At 38.6% G+C, this 21,754-nt stretch overlaps 1 long non-coding RNA gene across 7 annotated transcripts; it reads right to left on the bottom strand.

Annotated features, from left to right (window-relative positions):
* LOC109842974 lies at positions 6,453-9,831 on the bottom strand. 7 transcript variants are annotated; one of them, XR_002247468.1, is made up of 11 exons: positions 9,675-9,831; positions 9,488-9,580; positions 9,320-9,390; positions 9,101-9,229; positions 8,693-8,958; positions 8,481-8,567; positions 8,183-8,383; positions 7,560-8,108; positions 7,404-7,480; positions 6,942-7,022; positions 6,453-6,843 (listed from the first exon to the last, which is right to left on the bottom strand). It is a non-coding gene; the product is annotated as an uncharacterized LOC109842974 (long non-coding RNA). The 7 variants fall into 7 exon arrangements; XR_002247466.1 differs by having other exon boundaries at positions 8,481-8,809; positions 8,882-8,958; XR_002247464.1 differs by having other exon boundaries at positions 8,481-8,958.

The raw sequence follows: 21,754 nt of genomic DNA, 5'->3' as shown, positions 1-21,754 counted from the left end.
CATTAGTTGGGCTATTTCCGAATTAACTCTTCTTTCTGGAGAAAAGTCGGGGCTAGAACCACTTGAAACAATCGGAGACTTTTCCTTATTGACCATATTGATGGTAACTTCCGGGAGTTCGTCGTCTCGAACGACTGATCTTCTTTTGTGGAAACGCCTTGATTTAGGCTTCGACGCTTCAGTGTAGATCCTCTCGAATACCAAGACTCTCTATGGAGCGGTCTTGGGGCAGCTACACACTAATAATACTGCCCTGATAATTTTAGTAAACGAACAATAATAGTCCGTCTTCTGGGTATCTCTCTTTCGAGATCTATTCGTACCCCTAGCCTAATAGTACAACTCATTAGCATAATTACCGGAGCAACCTATCGTGTGTTGGCATGACTTTCCAGGCATGACTTTCCAGGTATAACGTCATCGTCATCAGACAAAAATGTTTCTTTCTAGGGATTCAACGTCTTGTTAGCGCTCTCAAGAGTCACATATTTTGAGCTATGCTTTCGTAAATGTGGGACCTCAACGGGCCCTTGAACTTCAACACGTAGTCCGAGGTGATCGGTTATAGGGGTTTTCCCATTACGAGAAGGCTCAGACTTATTGCAAGGGTGAGTACGACCCCCAGTTCGATGAGTTGCTTGATGTTCATTCACCATGCCCAAGCGTTCTTTGATTGGAACTCTACTTTGATCTTCGTGCAAAGGACCTAGGCATTCCGTCATTGTCATTTTGAATCAGGACAAGTTCATGTTGTCGTGGGACTTCACCGAAGGTACAGGATCAGTCGGAACAAGAGCGGAATTCATCGAAGTTGAAAAAACAGGCACAAGACACCTCTTAGCTCGACCCAGGCACAGGTCAGCTTGGGGTGACCCGCCACCGGCCAGGTCACCTTGGCCGGGTCACCACTTGGTGACCCGCGGCTAGCCGGGTCACCTGGGCATGACTCTTGTTCTTTCGGTATTTTGGCCGCTGTTTTGAGCTTCGGCCTCCAGACTCACCGTGATTTTGCTGGTTCCTTAGCCACCTCTTATTTCTGCAACTCTTGGGCCTTCTGCACAAGAATCCACGTATGCGCAAGGAGTGCGCGACACTTTTGGATATGCTCTTCAAGGGTTGAACGGGTCTTTTTGACTTCGATCCATTTGTTTGTTCCTAGTTTGGAGGATGGGTCATTTGCTCGCTGTTGGGGGGCTTAGTGTTCCCTGAGGGGCCAGATCTGCAGATAGGATTAGCGCATGAGGCGTTGATGTTACCTTTGACGTGCCCTCTTCGATAGGATTAGCGCGCCTTCAGTACTCAACTCCTTGATTGAGGAGGAGTCCAGATCTGCAGATCTAGCCTCATTGGAGGCTGAAGGGGCGTTGCAAGGTGCGGCTACTGTAACAACGGGGGTGTTAATCTTTCTATGCTTGCGAAGGCTGAAGGGGCGTTGCAAGGTGCGGCTACTGTAACAACGGGGGTGTTAATCTTTCTATGCTTGCGAGTGGAGGATGATCTGGAGGAGAAGGACGGCAGATACTCCTCGAATTTCTATTAGTCGAACTCGTACTCGACCTCTTCTTCAACCGGGATTCAGATCCGAGGTTACGACACAACAGCCTCTGCAGAGAAGCTGTTGGCTTCCACTGTGATCGCTAGCGTTTTTGAGTTAGAAATTATTTTCTTCATTGTGATTGAATCTATTACAACTTCAGGCCTTACAATAAACTCAACAAAAAATTAGTCTTTTTATAAGACTTTTATACAATGGAAATAACTGATTACTATCTTTTTCAAATAACACACAGATCCTATTTATTAGTCTCTGTTTGCATGGGATCTTTGCCTATGTCGGGGACGTTGATATCCGTGGACTGCCTACGGATTGGATCTGGTTGACAGAATGATTAATCAGAGCTCCTACTTCACCAAGGAAGTATTCGCTAAAGTACTAATATCGACCAAGCGAAATCAGTACTCTTCTCGAGATTAAACTAAGCCTAATCTCAAGGAATGGGAAGACGAGGCTTTAGATCTCTCGAACTCTCCCTCTTTATGCTGAAGAACTTCATCGAGATCAGCTAGTCTCCTCTAAAATTCATGCTTCCTTGCTCTCCAACTCGGCACCACCTCCTTGTCTTGATAATAATTCGCCCCTTGAGAATGGGGACCTTAGGCTTGTATTTATTAGGCCTTGGATGCGGTTATTCGGATAAGAATGGGAGATTTGGCCTCATCTTCAGTTAATAACGGCCTACCCACGTGTAGAGATGATATCAAGTCAGTTAGGAACCTCTACAACAGATAAATCCTGTGAAAACTACTTAAAAACTATCGAAAACGCGTTTGAGGCTCGGGACTACGCGACAGGTCATGGTGACCCGCGTGGGCGCGGGTCACCAAGTGGTGAACCGTGTGGTCGCGGGTCACCTCTTGGTGACCGGGTCACTAAGTGGTGACCCGCGCGACCGCGGGTCACCTCTTGGTGACCCGCGTGTGCGTGGGTCATCAAGTGGCGACCCGCGACCCCACTTGGGTTCCCAGGCTTTCTTTTCGCTTTTTGGTGTTTCCCGACTTTCCCGGACTTGTATTTCCTGCTGTTTTGCGTATTTGGTTGTCTTGTTGACTTGTACGCTTTGCTAACTTGTTTCATGCACTCGTTAGCTCTTTACGGCACTTGGAGCTGACCAACAAGCGTGACGGCTATTTGGAGCTGACCGACAAGCGCGACAGCCATTCGGATAATCCTTTTTGACTCGGATGAAGATGTTCATCGTCTTCTCTCCGTCTTGAGCTGCGTTCAGGAACCTATGGGTATTTTTAGATGCCTACAACACCCTTCACTTTTCATTCGCTTTCCAAATGTCAAATGAGAAAAATCAAAAGGTGAAGTCCCTTTCCAATTATGGGTCCACTTTCTATTTACTTCCCAATTGCCAAACATGCCCTTAGAGCTTATTTGGTACAAGGATAAAAGGGTTAAACTTTATCATGGTAAACTTTCTACTAATTTTAACTATATTTGTTATCATGCTAAAATTTTATCAAGATTAAAAGTTTAATCACATATGAAGATAAACTTTAACCAACTAAAGGAGTAGGATAAAAAGGGCTAAAAAGTTTAGACTTGATTCATTTCAACAAGTGAAATTATAAACAACTCCAAAATAGTTTCAAAGTTTACTAAAAACCCCTAAAATCTAAATATTATAGATATCCCCCTTAAAATAGGACATTACAAAAACTCCCCAAGAATTCTAAAACTACCAAAAACACCCGCAAAAATTAAAAAATTAAAAAAATTGAAAAACTTACAAATAACTCTGAAAAGTTTCAAGAACATATCCATAGCCCTCGAAAAATTTTGAATTAGCCTAAAACACCATGAAATATTAAAATTACCAACAACACCCACAAAAATTAAAATTTACAAAACAAAAACTAAAACCCTAGGAATTACAAATAATAAATTAAAAAGTTTTAAATTTGTCAAAAACACCCTAAAACTTTCAAATATTGCAAAAATCACCCTCAAAAATTAAAACACTAAAAATCTATGAATTACAAACAACCCCCTAAGAATTTTAGAATTTGTAGGAACACCCTAAACTTCCAAAGTTACAATAAACACCCTCAAAATTTCAAAAATTTTAAGAAATTCTATGATTATTTCAAACCTACAAATAATACATTGAAAATTTAGGAATTATGTGCAGCCCCTTGACAATTTTGTAATTTATAACAAAAACCTTTAAACTTTTAAATTACAAAAAAGAACCTCAAAAATTCAAAATTTACAAAAAAACCCTAAAAACTTCATACCAAATATAATACACTAAATGTCTAAGAATTAGAATTAGCCCCTTGAAATTTAGAATTTGTACAAAGCATCTAGAAACTTTTAAATTTTGCAAAATAACCATAAAATATTTAATTTACTAGAAACTCCTTGAAAATTCGAAACCTACAAATAGCAAATTGAAAAATCTAGGCTTACAAACAGCCCCCTAAAATTTTAAAATTTTGTAAAAAGCAATCTAATCCTAAAAACTTGTAAAAACACACTAAAAATTTTAAGATTTACAAGAAGCATCCTAAAAAGAAAATCAATACAAAGAGTTGCATTTTTTAATTTCTAGTTTTGAGGGGTTTTTTCAAGTTTTGAAAATTTTTAGGCATTTTTGCAAATTTGAAATTTTTATGATGCTTCTTGTAGTTCCTAGATATTCAGTGTACTGGCCGTAGACCTAAAATTCTTAGGGTATTTTTTATAACTTTTAAAATTTTAGGGTGTTTTTGGCAACTTTTGTAAGTATGAGGGCTTTTTGCAAATTTAAAATTTTCAAGGGGCTATTTATAACCCTAGATTTTTAATTTACTATTTTTAAGTTTGAATTTTTTAGGCTTTTGTTGTAAGTTTTGAATCTCTAAGGAGCTTGTTTGCAACTTTTGAAAGTTTTAAGGTGTTCTTTATAAATTTTAAATTTTTAGGTTGTTGTTTGTAATTCTTAGATTTTTTTTGTATTATTTTTTATTTGACATTTTCAGATGTTTTTGTAAAATTTGTTTTTTTGTTGTTTTTTACAATTTTTTAAATTTATAATTTGATTTTTGCAAATCTAAAAAATTATGGGGCTATCTTTAAAGTTTGAAATTTTTATTGATATTTGCATGTTAGGAATTTTGAGGATGTTTTTATAATTGTTTTGAATTTTTTGAATTGAGAAAGGAAGATCTCCATCTGAGGATATATTTTTGTTAGTATGATATGCCCTAGAGACCAATAACAGAGATGATTATGTTTAATTTATGTTTATGCAACTTCTATGAATAATTTGTTATTCGGTCCCTTAAATAAATCACTTATTATGGATCATTAAGTATGTGACTTGAACATGAAACTCTGTAATTAGATTGTGATGTTATTCTAAATAGTCCTTGTCTTTTGTCATTGGTTGGCACACTAATGATTTTATAGGTAGTATGTGGATTGATTGATGATCATGTTTCACGGATCATGGATATGAGATATCAAGTCAATCACATGGATTGATTGATTGATGAACATGATACTGGACTGACCCGCTATGAAACACTGCATGGATTATATGTGTCATTAGTAGGTTTCATACAATGATTATGTTCGGTCTTTTGACCTGAGATTATCACGGTTTCCTACATGAGGATTGTATACTTTGATGTTACCAAACGTTTCCCTAAACGGATAATAATAAAGGTATCAATCGGGTATGCTATGAATCATGCAGAGGGATGTGAATGGTCAAGATGGAATTTGTCCCTCTCATATAAATGAGAGTATGATATCTCTGGGCCCCTCGAAGAAGATAGACTGAGAAAGTGCATGGTCATGCCTAATTAGTTGAGAGTCAACTATTGAAAAGTTAGTCTAACTTCATGTGCGAGAAATTAAAGGTTGAACTGTATAAGGTTGACACGCTTCCTGCCTTGAGTTCAATCAAATTATCTAGTGATGAAGAGACCGACATATGTCCATTGTGAACTAGGTTTCGTCTGAGATGACCTTTACATGATTTGGGTAGTCATAATGTCCTGCTAGGGTCCGCTTATGACTTGTGGGCCGAAAAAGTATTTTGGCTCACTGCCAACATCGTGTAAACCTATTGGGTCGCACACATGAACATGTTGGAACGTTATTAAGAAAGCCCGCATAAATTAAGTCATATAGAGATATGATTAGTTGTGAGGTTATCGGGTAATTGGATAAGGATTGATTTGATCAATCTCGATTAATAGATCAGAATTGATTTGATCAATCACGTTTGAAAGAAATACTGACCAAGTTCAATGAACCTATCTCCTAGCAATCAAATTGATATGATCAATCACGGTTTAAAGATATGATTTGATTTGAATAAACACTACCACATTTGAGGTCTATGGGGACGGTTGTGAACCGTCACACTAGGCATAAAAACCGTTGCCTTACATCTATGGGGACGGATCAACATCCGTCTCATTTATGGCCGTGCTCTTAGGTCTAATGAGACGGTTTATGATCCTAGGGGAACAGTTTGTAAACTGTCATCATTGGTACCATAAGGGAACGGTTGTGCTAGGGGGTCGGTTCTTAGTTTTATACAAGTGGAACGGTTATATAGCAAGGGGAACGGTTTTTAGGTACTAAGCAAGGGGAACGGTTTGATAGCAAGGGGAACGATTTTTAGGTTCTAAGAAAGGGGAACGGTTTGATACCAATGGGAACGGCTTTTACTTTCGAGCAATGAGGACAATTATCTAGCAAAGGTGACAGTTTTAGATTTTGGGAACAAGTATACATAACAAAGGAGACGGTTTTCAATTTTGACCGTGCAAAAGCAAATCATCCAGATATATCACACATTTTTCGACCTGCAGTTTCAAAATTAAAAAAGAAGTAAACAAAATGAAAACTTCATGATTTATACCTGCTCATGTCACAAACAAAGAAATGAAACTCCAAATTTTGCAAGCAAATTAACAACCAAACATAAGGAACAATTCATTGGTTCATTACAATGACTTTAGTACAAGTTTTTTCTTTTGTCCAAAGTACATGACTAAAATTCCTCTTTCATTAAAACAAAAAGTATCTCTATATAGCTTAACAGCAGAAGCATGGACTAGAATCTGGTGACGAGCAACAATATTAAGGCTCTCGACCGGAGTCACCAGCACTGCAATTTCCAGCCTCCCACGGAGAGCAACGACGAGGTGCAAATATCCCTACAGCATAACCTCAATGACAATTTGTCCATGGCTCGTTCAATGTGATCCAATTCTTCACTCGGTCTCCAAATGACTTAAAGCAAAGATCGGCATAATCTCTAAAGTCATCGCTAGCTATAACAGAACAAAGAAAATAATGCAATGAGCAATTTATGCCTTACAAACCAAGATAGTTGGCTAAAGGAAAATAGCTTATACACAAATTGACTCACACAACGAGAGGGCTAGAAAGCCACCATACTGGTCTTCTAGGCTTTGAGGAAAATCCCAGTGGAAGATTGTCATGTAAGGCTCTATGCATGGATATGTGGATAGGAAATTTTTTAGCATCAGATTGATGGATAATCAGGGATTTGATGACAGAGAAGAGACTGTCACCTTTGGACACGAGCTCGTTAATGACATTGTTGTAATATTGAATGCTAAAAATTGTGATCATAAATACTTGATATAAATAAGAGGGAAAGAACAAATATAAATTTTACCAATAAGAATACTTATGTCTTAATCTCCAATTGCTACGAAATGGTTAAAAATTGATAGAAGTTTATGTTTATAAACTTGCCAAGAAAACCTCTTTCCACTGGTGTCCACTACAAAATCTGTCTTCACAAGGAAAGTTTGATGCATGCCATGATTTTTCAAAAGCATGAGATTGTAAGCAAGTGTCCTACCTTGTGGGTAGAACTTAATGATCGGTGAATCCTTACTGGTCATAAGATTCCAATAAGCTTCTGGCAGTGCATTAGAACTGTATGTCAAAACAAATCCATAAATGATCCTTAAAGAAACATTGCATATAGTCATGAAAGTACTTAAAGTGAATTTACCTCTTTTATGGTCAGCTTTAGTCTTGACTCAATTTTAAGAGCTCGCCAAACACACGTTAGGCTTATGCAAGTGCCAATGATTCAAAATATAATATCATGGAAGCCCCACTGTCTAGAAACGAGGCTTTAGGTTACTTCAAACATATCTTATGATTGAATTTGAAACAGGTAGATGCAATAAACTTCAAGCGGTTCTTTTCTTATTAAATAGACCAACAGTTCTTTTCCTATAAAATAGAGCAGCAATAGGGAACCTTGTCAGTATACATCCAGAATAAATATGCGTCCTGAGTCTCCTGACTAATTATAAAATCATGCTTCAGAAATCGGACATATCATTACACTATATCGCTTGTCTCTATGTTTGCAAGACATAAACCAGATCATCGTAAATGCTTGCCTATATAGAGCCGAAATTAGCCCAATATTTCACAAATGCTTGCTGATATAGAGCAAACATGTAGAAAAATTTTCATCAGAGTGGTTGATGCTCCTTAAGCCAGTACCCATGACTCATTCATCAATGGCGGGTCTAATGCAACATAATATCTGAAGTAAACAGTTAGAAATATAAGATATAATTTCATTTATACAAAGGAGAGAAACAAGGATTCAGGACATACCTTCGACCTTGAGGCAGGATTTGCGCGATTCTTACGCTTGCTTGGATGAATAGTTGGATCTATTGGAACTCTCGGAAGCTTACTAGCAGCATTTTGTTTCTCTTGTTTAACTTTGTTAAAGATAACAGTGAACCCATCTCCTGATTTTGGACCCTTTTCATCCCAAACACCGAATTTTGGCACTGAAGGTGTTTTGTGCATCTGTTCCAAAAAAGTTCAAATGAAGAACTCGTCTAAAATTTCACGCTAAAAACTAATGAATCAAATCTTAATGACAGGAAAATATCATTGCATTAACCTATTTATGATCCAAATTTCATAGGAAATTGCCTCTTTTCGATCATCGTGCATATCGATCACATCTTTCCATCAGCTATACCATTGACTAACATAAATGAAATAGAAACAGAGGCATGATCATAAGGTATTTATTCCCAGGCGGTAACAAAAAAAATTGTGATCATAAATACTTGATATAAATAAGAGGGAAAGAACAAATATAAATTTTACCAATAAGGATACTTATGTCTTAATCTCCAATTGCTACGAAATGGTTAAAAATTGATAGAAGTTTATGTTTATAAACCTGCCAAGAAAACCTCTTTCCATTGGTGTCCACTACAAAATCTGTCATCACAAGGAAAGTTTGATGCATGACATGAATTTTCAAAAGCATGAGATTGTAAGCAAGTGTCCTACCTTGTGGGTAGAACTTAATGATCGGTGAATCCTTACAGGTCATAAGATTCCGATAAGCTTCTGACAGTGCATTAGAACTGTATGTCAAAACAAATCCATAAATGATCCTTAAAGAAACATTGCATATAGTCATGAAAGTACTTAAAGTGAATTTACCTCTTTGATGGAAGCACAGACATGAGTTGATCAAATGGATTAAAGTACTTAAAGTGAATTTACCTCTTTGATGGAAGCACAGACATGAGTTGATCAAATGGATTAAAAGGTTACCCAATTCTAAATTCTTGTTTGAGGGAACCGAGACCCCTTAGATCTGATACAAAAGGACCATAATGAAAAGGGTAATACCTATTGGAAAAGTAAAATGGAGTTTATACATATTGTTGACCTTATGTATTAGGAAATTAAATGAAACGAAATTTCTTAACTGTTGCTTACCACGACCAAGAAGGCACACCAGCAAAATAGTAACGCAATACCCAACATAGAGCTTCCACATAGTTTTCCAGCTTGAAATATTATACATAAAAATAAATTCAGCATAAAAAAATATAAAACTCCGAGAGTAGAACAGAGAAAGGTCAAGGAAAATCCAAAACCCACTACCTTCTTTCGGATGCTTTCAATCTCTATTGGATTGTCTGCAGAAAACTTTACTTAATAATACATCTCTTTCCATCCATTATTTCCGAGCATAACCTATATATGTTGAGAAAAACAAATCAGGGGGATCAGGGGGAAAAACTATGCTCCCAACATGAGAATATATACGGCAACAAATTATTGAACACACCTTATCATTCTCTAGAAGACCGTTCTTGAACAAGTCTGATTTATTTCGAAGATGGTCCTTTAATTTTTGTTTTAGTTCCTTCGCATTTTGAAGAACCTGCAAACAAAGTGATGTTATACCAGTGAATCTCAATTAAAGATAAGCACAAGTTTTTACCTCATGAAATCCTCTCAAGATTTGTAGTAAAGATAAGCGTAGAGATACTTTCAGGTGAAGATATTAGATAGATGGAAATAAATTGTGCAACCACTTAAATCAGATTTATCAGTGCCTCCAACTTTTGAGCTTATTGGCATTTGTTTATAGGAATTTGAATCCCTTGAAGTTGAACATTCTTCTAAATAACACTGAAAGAGATCAGAGAACATGCTGTGAAGAATGTAGCCATTTTTGTGAAGGTATATGCTCAGATAATTCTATCTTCAATCTTATCGCTCTCTTGTTTACTGATTTCAGTGAAATCCCTAGTCAGAACCTTGTGAACTCCAACTAATTATAGTAATACACTAGCAATTGATGAATAATAGCCACCAATCTCAACCATGAAGAGGGATCTGGAATAAAATTCCCAGTGTTACCCATGAAAAATGTACTCTTCATCACCTGGATAGAATGTTTCATCCTCAAACCTGTAATAACATGTACAATCCAGTGAACTCCTCCTCAGTCCTCACCTAACAACCACCACATACACCAGCAAATACTCAAATTTAGGGGAAATTAGACGTTACAACAATTAACTAAACAATTTTTTTGAAAATTGCACTAAATGCAGGATATTCCAAAACTAGGGTTCAAGATGTCTTTAAATTCAAACGCTGCGACATATAATCAAGAAAATCAAAGGGATTCATCGCAGAAACCCTAGAAAATTGCTAAAAATGCTCAATATAGAGGTTTAATTGCTAAATATACTCAATATCAAAGTAAAGAAATGCGTCAACTGAGCAAAGAATATACAAGGGAAATAGAAGGAGGAAATGAGATCGATACCTTTTTTTGAGTCGTGTGGAGGTCTCGGCGGCGGTCCTCGAAGATGGGAGGATGTGAGGGGAGGCGGTGGACAACGGCGAATTGAGGAGAGGTGGGTAACGAGGTTGGATGGTCTGCGAACAAGCGAAGGTGTTGAACGAGGAGAAGTGAAGGAGAGGCCGTGGACAGAGGGAGCCAAGGGGAGGAGGGAAACGCGAGGTGGAGATAGTCGAGGACGAGCGTGAGTAAAGGAGAGGCGGCGGGCTTTGCTCCGTCAAGGAGAGCTGGCGGACAAAAAAGAAATCGACACAAGAAAACCCTAGAGACGCGGTGATTTTGTTTTGATGGGGGGGGGGGAGTGGGGGGGGGGGGCAGTGCGGCGCTCGTTTCCAAAACAAAAAATGAAAATTTGGGGAACCGTACCTTTAGCCCATTACAGGATATATTCACAAAACTAATTCAAGCCCAACACTTTATTTTAAAGTGTTGCCTTAGACTCTATTGTGACGGGTGGAACCGTCACAAAACCGTTTCTTTAGAAAGCTAAGGGGACGGTTTTAAACCGTCCCCAACGAACCGTCCTCATAGACCTATTTTGTGGTAGTGAAATTATATTTTGAGAAACCGTATGATTGGAATCCCGATCTCTTTACGGTTTGAGAAACTACCTCACAGCCCTATAAAAAGGGGCATGGGATGGACCTTTTGATCATCCAATCGAGCTTCTGAAATCGTGAGGAAAAAGAGAGAGAGACTCCAAAGGCCGCCGTCTTAAAAGTGCTAGCACACCAACGTGCGGAGTTCCAATAAGTTCGTGTGGATACTAGTAGAGGCGTCGCTACAATTGCCGCGCAACATTTCAATGAATACGTAGTTTTTCGTTGTTAATCTGCACGCTTCAGGTAATTTTATATCTTGGATCTTCTTCTACGTATGGATCTTAGGATGTAGGTGGATAAAAATTTTGATTTTACTGCTTTTTAGTCTGCCTACTTCATTACAATTTTATCCTTATTGTAAGGTTGTACTAAATATAGGAATGTTTCCCCCGTAAGCTTTTCTAGGAGAATAATTACCATCTTATGTGCCCTTTGGCAAGTGATCAAGAGAGAAGGGCTAAGGAGAAGGGTTAAATTGGTTAACCCGTCATAAGGAGTTAAAACTAGTTAAATTCCATTTAGATTGGATAATTAAGATGAAGTGTTAGCTTTATTACGTTTGGTAAATAAAGAAGGGTCAAGAAGATTAATCCTCCTACTTTTGTACAAATATACCAATTTTACACTTATTGAAGTTAGAAAAACATGCTACTGAATGTCACATTGATTTAATTAAATTTGCAAACATCCACATTATGAAAAATATCATCATTACTTATTATTTGATTAATTAATCATAAAGCCGATGAAATAAATTAAAAGCTAGAAAGATATTATCTTATTTTTTATTTATGTTTACTTATTGATACTAAACATCTCGTGAGGTGCAATACTTTTGTAAATTTTAACTAGAGATGAAGTCGACACTACTTGGTCCGCATGTCTTCGAGCGAGTTCAACCAAAATGAGCAATCATAAAACAAGAGTACAAGTAATTTACTCATATTAAGAGAAGAACATCTGACTGTGATTTTTACAAAATCATTCCACTCTCTCCCCCACGCCGACGGGCTAATTTTCAATTAAACTCACGTAAGGTTTTATTAATTCTTAAATAATTTTTATTGTTTAGATGATTAAGAATTAAAGAGTTAAACCCCCTTAATTTTTTCATTAGCCTGTCGCCGATCAAGACAGTTTAACCCTCTTTTCTTTAACATAATGTAAGCCCTGAGAGTGAGTGCGTTACTATAACTACAACCTAGATTCTCAGAGCTTTTAAACCTCAGGAAATTATTTATATTAAGACGCCGAACTTGTAAGGATAAGAACCCACACGTGTAACAAGCTACAGCAGAATAACATCACACAGCCCACGTGGTCTCTGCGGGCTGAATCCGACACGTACCGGATATGCACTTATGTGCCCTCGCACGTGTCCTTCACCCGTGTGCTGCAGCCGCCTTTTTTTTTTAATGAAAGAGAGAATATATTTTAAACTAGGACAACAACCGAAACATACACATAAAAAAAATATATTAATAGAGAACTTTCATGTCCTGATTTAATGCCTGTCCCACATTGGGTAGCTTCCAAGAAGCTGATGACAAATGACAGCGTGGATCAGGGGTTTGCCTTCTCTCCTTCTTCCTTCTATTATTTCTTGAGAATAGGATAAAAGTTGATGACGCACATGTGTGAAGAGTTGGAGATAATGATCTAATCACTAATGTTTTGATAATAATAAATTTCTTAAATGTCAACATTGCCTTCATACATAAGAAAATGGAAGTTCAGCACGTAATATACTAATATCCAAGATGAGAGAGGAGAGCTAAGCATAGTTAGTTATTAATTAGCAAGATGATCTGATTTATAACAAGATGTTAATAATCCATCAATAATACTATATTGATGGATATGGATATTCTCAATGTAGACATCGCGCGTTTCACCATGTTTTACACTTTGATACCATAAAGTTCAATTTTGACAATTTAATATCTCAACTTTTGCAGAAGGATTGCATGCTTATAATAATTTTGTTCAAGATTATCGAAACATAGAAAAGCTAACATGAAATAAATTTTTCTTGCCACTCCCTCTCCTTCAAATTATTGAAATGTTCCTCAAAAAAATACTGAAATAGAACTTCAAAGCATCAAAATTAAAAAGGGAGAAACTTCGGAGCATTAAAGTGAAAAAAAGTAATCTAGTTTGCTGAAGAGAACTGACATTGATTCGAAGGATGAGCTCGCCTGAAGATCGACGGCGAGGAAGCTTGCCTATTTGCGAGGCGAGGGCGAGGAAGCTCGCCTGCGCATAGAGAGGCGGGGAGGGAGCTCGCCTTCTGGACTGCGGGCATAGAGGAGATTGAGCTCGCCTGATGCGGAGCTCGCTTGTCGCTTACGCGGTGGAAGCCAGTGGTAGTCAAGCTGGCGTGGAGCTCGCCTGAAGACCTAGGGTTTCCCTATAAAAGGGAAACCCTATTCACGAGTTCCCTCTGAGCTCTCTCTCTCTCTCTCTCGTGATTTTAACAGAGAGGATTTTTTTTCTCTCTTTGGCGGCGGCTCTTCTCAGGGATTTTGAGGAGCAATTTTCGGTCAAGAAAATTGAGATTGAGTTGTGATTTATTCAGTTGAATAAATCACAAGCGATACCGTAGAGAGATCTCAAGTTTGAGATCTTCTCTTAGCAAGTTTTATAATTTCTTGTGGTTAAATAAGAAATTAATTGTGCGGCTCTCGTGGACGTAGGCAAGCTTGCCAAATCACGTAAATCTGTTGTCTCGTCTTATTTACTTATTGTTTTATCTTTGTATTCGCTATTGCTTGTATTGGTTGGTTTGCGTTTGGCGTAAACTTATGCTAGGGTTATTTTCTCTCGGGATTGATTTAGCTTCCGCGGCGGTGTGGGCGTTCCTCGCTCCCTACAATTGGTGGTGGTAGAACTTCTGATCTGAGGTGGTGCTTGATTATTATTAAAATTCCTGAGAGAAGTGGATTTATTAATACTAGCGGAGAATGGCGTCTACAAGTAAAACAGTTAAAATGGGAAAGTATGACATCGAAAAATTCAATAGAAAGAATGATTTTTTCTATTGGAGGATGCAGATGAAAAATTCGCTGATTTCGTAAAAATTACAAAAGGTTATGGCGGGAAGAGAAAAGAAGCACAAAGATATGTCAGATGAGGATTAAGAAGAGTTAGATCTCGAAGCACGAGCATCGATTATCCTATGTCTTGAGAGGAATGATGCTTTCTTGGTGGATGGAGAGGAAACGACTGCAGGCGTGTCGTCAAAGTTAGAGAGTACCTTCATGACGAAGAGTAACAAATCGGATCTACTTAAAATCCAAATTATATACTTGCAAAATGGAGGAAGGTTCGTCAATCCGGGAATACATCAACAAGTTCGATAGAATCATATCGGATTTGAAGGACATTGATATGATAATAGAAGATGAGGATCAAGCACTTCTGCTACTTATTTCTTTACCGAAGTCTTATGAGAACCTAATACAAACATTGATGCTTGTAGGTGACAATTTGAAGATGGATGAGACTAGAACGGCACTTCTGTCGAATGATCTTTTGAAAATTCCAACTAGTGACATGGCTACTAGTGGTAACAAGGAACAAGCACAAGGATTGTTTGTAAGAGCAAGGGGCAATGAGCGAGGAAAAGACAAGGGAGAAAAGTGTAGATTGAAATCGAGACCTCTTGTGGGAAGACCGTGTTTCAAATGTCGTAAGCTTGGGAATTTTAAGGTTAATTGTCCTAACAAGAGAGTAGGTGGGAAAAAGAACAACAACAAAACCGCGAGGAGAGAAGGCAAGGAAGAGGCAAGTTACGTCTCGGAGGAAGGGAGCGATAAAGAATGCTATGTTGTTGAGGAGAGAAGGCAAGGAAGAGGCAAGTTACGTCTCGGAGGAAGGGAGCGATAAAGAATGCTATGTTGTTACGGGTGGCGAAGATATCTCCGGTAAGTGACGTCTCGGAGGAAGGGAGCGATAAAGAATGCTATGTTGTTACGGGTGGCGAAGATATCTCCGGTAAGTGAATTCTTGATTCGGGCTGCTCTTACCATATGTGCCCAAATAGAAAGTGGTTTACTACTTATAGAAGCATTGATGGTGGAACTGTATTGATGTGGGAATAACCATGCATGTAAAACTGTGGGGCTTGGCAATATCAAAATCAGGATGCGTGATGGAGTGGTCAGAACCCTGACGGATGTGAGGCATGTTCCTGACTTGCGGAAGAATCTTATCTTAGTTGATGCTTTGGATTACGGTGGTTGCAGGATAGTAACAAAGAATGGAATAAAGAAAGTTGTTCGGGGTTCCTTGGTAGTGATGAAGGGTATTTGTCACGTTAATCTATATACTCTCTCAGGTACAACAGTGACAGGAGATGCAATAGTTAGAACTAATAGAAGTCATGGAGACCCATGTGAACACACTCGGTTATGGCATAGGCGGCTTGGGCACATGTGAGAGAAGGGTCTAGATCTGCTTGGTAAGGAAGGTTTGCTGAAGAACATGAAGAAACCTTGCATGAATTTTTGTAAGGATTGTGTGTACAAAAAGGCGCACAGAGTTCATTTTCTGAGAAGCTAGCACAAGAGCAGAGGTATATTAGACTATGTGCATACATATGTTTGGGGTCCGACTCAGACAACTTCCAAGGGTGTTCCAGGTATTTTGTCTCGTTCATAGACGTTTATTCTAGGTATGCTTGGATTTATTTTCTTAAGCATAAGAATGAAGTATTTGAGACATTCAAGAAGTGGAAAGCAATGGTTAAGAATAGGACAAGCAAGAAATTGAAGACACTTATAATGGTATAGAATATACAGAGGTTTTCAAGGACTTATGTGATCAGGAGGGTATTGCTCGACACTGAATAGTCAGGTCCATACCACAGCAGAATGGAGTCGCAGAGAGACTAAACAGTACATTACGGGAGAAGACAATGAGTATGCAATCACATGCTAGTTTGGGCAAAGAATGGTGGGCAGAAGCAGTTGCTACAGCTTGTTACATAGTGAACCGTTTTCAACATTCGACATTGGATGGTGATGTACCCTATTGGGTATGGTCAGGGGAGCATGCAGATTTTGATAGGCTCAAGATTTTCAGATGTACCGCCTATTATCACATCAACGAGGGAAAGCTTGACGCGATGGCCAAGAAGGTAATATTCTTGGGGTATGCAAAAGGCGTAAAAGGCTATCGTCTTTGGTGTACAGAAGATTTCAAGTTCGTGATTAGCAAAGATGTTACTTTTGATGAGAAATCCATGATTACTAGGGTATCCAAGAACGGTGGTGTTGGGACTGTTAGGACTTTAAAGTCCCAGGTGATTAAAATAGAACCTAAAGACGAACCAGGTTCTAGCCATGTTCAAGAGGAGGATCATGAAGATGATGAGCTTGAACAGGAGGAGGTTCAGCAAGAAAATGTACAAGTATTACAACAACAGCAACTCGAAAATACTTTGGCTTCCACTAGGCCAAGGCGAGCATACAAGCAAGTTTAGAAGCTGAGGTCAGATCAGCCTCTGAAGCACTATGGGCAGGTAAATTTGGTTGAGTACGCACTCTCGGTGGAGGATGATGAGCCGATCACCTTCAAAGAAGCTATTCGGGATAGGGATAGTGAGATTTGGTTGGCTGTGATGGAGGAAGAAATAGAATCTCTCCGGAAGATCCAAACATGGGAGGTGGTCCCATTGCTCGTAAGAAAGAAATCTATTGGTTGTAAGTGGGTGTATAAGAGAAAAGAGGATCCTTCAGAACTCGGCAGTATAAGGTACAAGGCTAGGCTAGTGACTAAGGGGTTTGCACAAAGAGAGGGTGTGGATTATAACGAGATCTTTTCTCCGGTGGTGAAACACACTTCTATTCGGGTGCTATCGAGTATTGTTGCTCATGATGATTTTGAGCTGGAACAACTTGATGTCAAAACAGCCTTCTTGCACGGAGAGTTGGATGATGAAATCTATATGCATCAGCCTGAGGGTTACAAGGTTGAGGATAAGGAGTATCAGGTATGTTGCATAAGGAAATCACTTTATGGATTGAAACAATCTCCTCGGCAGTGGTATAAGAGATTTGACTCCTTTATACTAAAGCATGGGTTCTCTAGAAGCGATTATGACAGCTGTGTCTATATTCGGAAGCTTCATGGAGGTGATTATATCTATCTTTTTTTATATGTGGATGACATGCTTATTGCTTCGAGAAGCAAGATAGAGATAGATAGGCTGACATCTCAACTTGGTAAAGAGTTCGAGATGAAGGAAATGGGCGCTGCTAAGAAAACACTAGGAATGGAGATTAGAAGAGAGCGCGCAAATCAACGATTGTTCTTGAGTCAGAAAGGCTACATTGAGCAGGTTATCGCAAGGTTTGGGATATAAAGTTCTAAGTCGGTGGTAACTCTATTGGCTTCACACTTCAGACTCTCAGGTAAACAATCTCTCACTACAGCGGAAGAGAAGGCACACATGAGGCGTGTACCTTATGCTAGTACAGTTGGCAGTTTGATGTACGCAATGGTGTGTACACATCCAGATATTTTACAGGCAGTCAGTGTTGTCAGTAGGTTCATGGCGAATCTAGAAAAGACACATTGGGAAGCGGTGAAATGGGTCCTGAGGTACTTGAAGGGTACCGCTGAAACGGGTCTATGTTTTGGTGAAGATACATGTCAGATGAATGGGTTTGTGGATTCAAATTATGCGGACGATCTAGATAGATGACGATCTACTACTGGTTATGTATTCAGTATACATGGTGCTCAAGTTATTTGGCGATCGATGTTACAGGCTACAATAACACTTTTTACTACAGAGGTTAAGTATATGACCATTGCAAAGGGAGTGAAGGAAACACTATGGTTATGTGGTCTGCTAGATGATTTGGGGATTGAGCGAGATTGCGTAAACTTGTGGTGCGATAGTCAGAGTGCAATTCATTTGGCTAAGAATCAAGTTCATCATGCTCATACCAAGCATATCGACGTCAGGTATCATTTTCTACGGGATGTCATAGAGGAAGGTAGTATTTTTCTCATGAAGGTGCACACAATTGAGAACCCAAAAGACATGTTGACTAAGGTGGTGACAGGTAGCAAGTTTTAGCATTGCTTGGACTTGGTTAATATCAGCCCATGTTGATCTGCCCAAGAGGACAATGTGCAAAACTACGATTAGCTTGATCCCGGTCAGAGGGTACGTAGGCAACCATGATATAATGGTGCAGCTGGTTTGTCCTGGTTTTAGCCTAGTTGGTGTTCGCGGTGTTCTTCTGGTGTTCGTCCAAAATTTAAGGTTTATCAAATGATGGACGAGGTAAAGAATTGAAGAGAACTAATCTTGATTCGAAGGAGGAGCTCGCCTGAAGCTCAATCGCGAGGAAGCTCGCCTGTTAGCGAGGAAGCAAGCCTGTTGGCGAGGCAAGGGCGAGGAAGCTCGTCTGCGTGTATAGAGGCGGGGAGGGAGCTCGCCTTCTGGACTGCGGACTGTCGCTTGCGTGGTGGAAGCCAGCTGTAGTCAAGCTGGCGTGGAGCTCGCCTGAAGACCTAGGGGTTTCCTATAAAAGGGAAACCCTATTCACGAGTTCCCTCTGAGCTCTCTCTCTCTCTCTCTCTCTCTCTCTCTCTCTCTCTCTCTCTCTTTCTCTCTCTCTCTCTCTCTCTCGTGTGATTTTAACAGAGAGGATTTTTTTCTCTCTATGGCGGCGGCTCTTCTTAGGGATTTTGAGGAGCAATTTTCAGTCAAGAAAATTAAGATTGGGTTGTGACCTATTCAGTTGAATAAATCACAAGCGATACTGTAGAGAGATCTTAAGTTTGAGATCTTTTTTTTTGTCAATGAAAAACTTTTATTCATTCACCAAAATGTGAAACATATGTACAACAAGATAATCAGCTCAAAAGAACTGAAAAAAACAAAACAGGATCAGTCAAACAATTATATACAGGAGAGAGTTTCAAAGAGACATTATCCACTGCTTGTTGTCCTATGAGAATGAACCATTGAGAGTAGCGATCAATATTGCCTCTTTAACATCCCTGGTAACTTGATCAATATTTCTGGATTTCAGATTGAAAATCCTATTGTTTCTTTCTTTCCAAATGCATTAAATAGAAGCTATCAACGCCAATCTTTTCACACTTTTCTTGAAGCCTCTTCCCTTTAGACTTTTGCTAAACCATTCCAAAATGATATCCCAATTACAAGCCTTCCATCTGAATTGAAGCCAATCCAAGATGTTATTCCATACACCACATGAGAAGTAACATTCAAAGAAAAGATGGCTACGAGATTCCTGAGCTGAAGAGCATAAGCAACATTGTCCAGATTGAATAATGCCTCTCCTAAGTAGTCTATCTTTGGTTTGCAATTTGTTAAGAACAGCTAACCAAAAGATAAAACTATACTTAGGGTAGTTCTTTGAATCCCAAACTGTCATAAACCAAGACATTTTGCTGGATACAGGGGAGATGGCTGAGTATAGTTTGGATAACTGGATTTTAGAATTCTTGCAACATGAGCTAATACACTGTTTCATATTATTAATTCCTCCACAAATAATGATTGGTTTATCCCTGACCTGGAGTAACTGCTTCCACATCCAAGAATCACTTGATTTCATGTTAACTTGCCATATTGTAGAATTTTTCAAATAATTGGCATGAATCCATTTAATCCATAGCCACTCTTTGTTAATATGAATATACCATATTAACTTGAGGCCAGAGGCAATGTTCCATGTAGCTGTAGAAAAAATGCCTAAACCTCCATACTTTTTCTCCTTGCATATTTTTTCCCAGGCAACAGGGGGGGTTTGAAAACCTGATCAGTTTTCCCCCAAAAGAAATCCCTGCATAAGGCATCAATTTTATGAAGAACCTTTGCTGGCAATATGTAGTTAGAGGTCCAGTATAGTTGGACACCCAAAATTACACTCTTGATGACTTGGAGTCTCCCTGCATATGACAATTTCTGAAACTTCAACCAAGTCTGAAACTGGCTTGTAATTTTTCTAAAAAAGTGGGAAGCAATCAATATATGATAGTCTCTTGCATATCAAAGGAACTCCAAGATATTTTATTGGCAGTGTCCCTTCTTGAAAACCCAAGCAACTATTAATGAAGCTCTTAATATGATCATCAACACCTCCAAAAAAGATAGCACATTTAGAGGGGTTGGCTTCCAAACCAAACATGGCACCAAAATCTCTAACACGGTAATAAAGCTTTTGAACTGAATATAAATCTCCTCTACAGAACAGAAGGAGATCATCAGCAAATGCAAGATGTGTAATTTTAAGCTTCCCACTTTTAGGGTGAAATTTGAAATCCCTATCTTGTTTCAACATGTTTAGATTCCTAGTAAGATACTCCAATCCAATAATAAACAAATAAGGGGAGATAGGATCACCTTGCCTCAATCCTCTAGCACCCTTGAAATATCCATGAAGGGATCCATTCAGGGAAACTGAAAATTTAGGTGTAGAAATGCATGACATAGTCCATTTAATAAACATTTCAGAGAACCCCAGACCTTTGAGCATTTTCTCCAGAAATGTCCAACTAATGGAGTCAAAAGCCTTCCGTATATCAATGTTGAGCATTGTCCTTGGAGAAATGTGTTTTCTACCATAGTTCTTCACCAATTCATGTGCTAACAGAATATTATTTGAAATTTGTCTTCCCTTAACAAAAGCACATTGAGATTCACTGATTATTGAACCAATGACTGTTTGCAATCTATTAGCCAGTATTTTTGAAATGAACTTATATAAACAGTTACAACATGATATTGGTCTGAAATCAGTGGGAGTTTGAGGGCATTGTACCTTTGGAATGAGAGAAATGGAGGTTGAGTTGATAGATCCCAATAACTTTCCAGTTTTGAAAAATTCCAGTATAGCAGTAATGATATCATCCCCTATAATTGACCATGAAGTTTTATAAAAAGAAGCACTAAACCCATCAGGACCTGGTGCTTTGTCATCATGCATAGAGAAAATAGCCTGCTTGATTTCATCCTTTGTAACTAGACTAGATAATGTGGCAGCTTGAGTTTCAGAGAGGCATGGACTATTTTGAATAATGCTCAAATCTGGCAAGGAAGTGTTGATAGCAGTACCCATCAGATTTTTGTAATAAGAGATAAATTCCATAGCAATTTTCTTCCCATCAGTGATTTTATCACCCTTGTCATTAAAGAGAACCATCACTCTATTAAGGTGCCTGTTCCTCTTAGCAATAGAGTAAAAAAGATATGTGCATCTATCCCCTTGAAGACATCAAGCAATCCTTGATTTTTGCTGATAAAATGATAACTCACATTCCAGGAGTTTGTTATAGGAGGCTAAACATTTCTTTTCTTGAGCAATGAAATCTGCATTAAGAGGGTTAAGTTGGAGAGAGTTTTGCACAACCTCCAGATCACTTTTAGCTCTAAGAACCTGCTCACTTATATTGCTGAAA

This window comes from Asparagus officinalis, chromosome 5 (genome assembly GCF_001876935.1).
Source record: "Asparagus officinalis chromosome 5, Aspof.V1, whole genome shotgun sequence".
In the NCBI taxonomy this organism is placed as follows: Eukaryota; Viridiplantae; Streptophyta; class Magnoliopsida; order Asparagales; family Asparagaceae; genus Asparagus; species Asparagus officinalis.
Note: the sequence above shows the minus strand (reverse complement) of the source record. Positions and strands in the feature narration are given on the sequence as shown.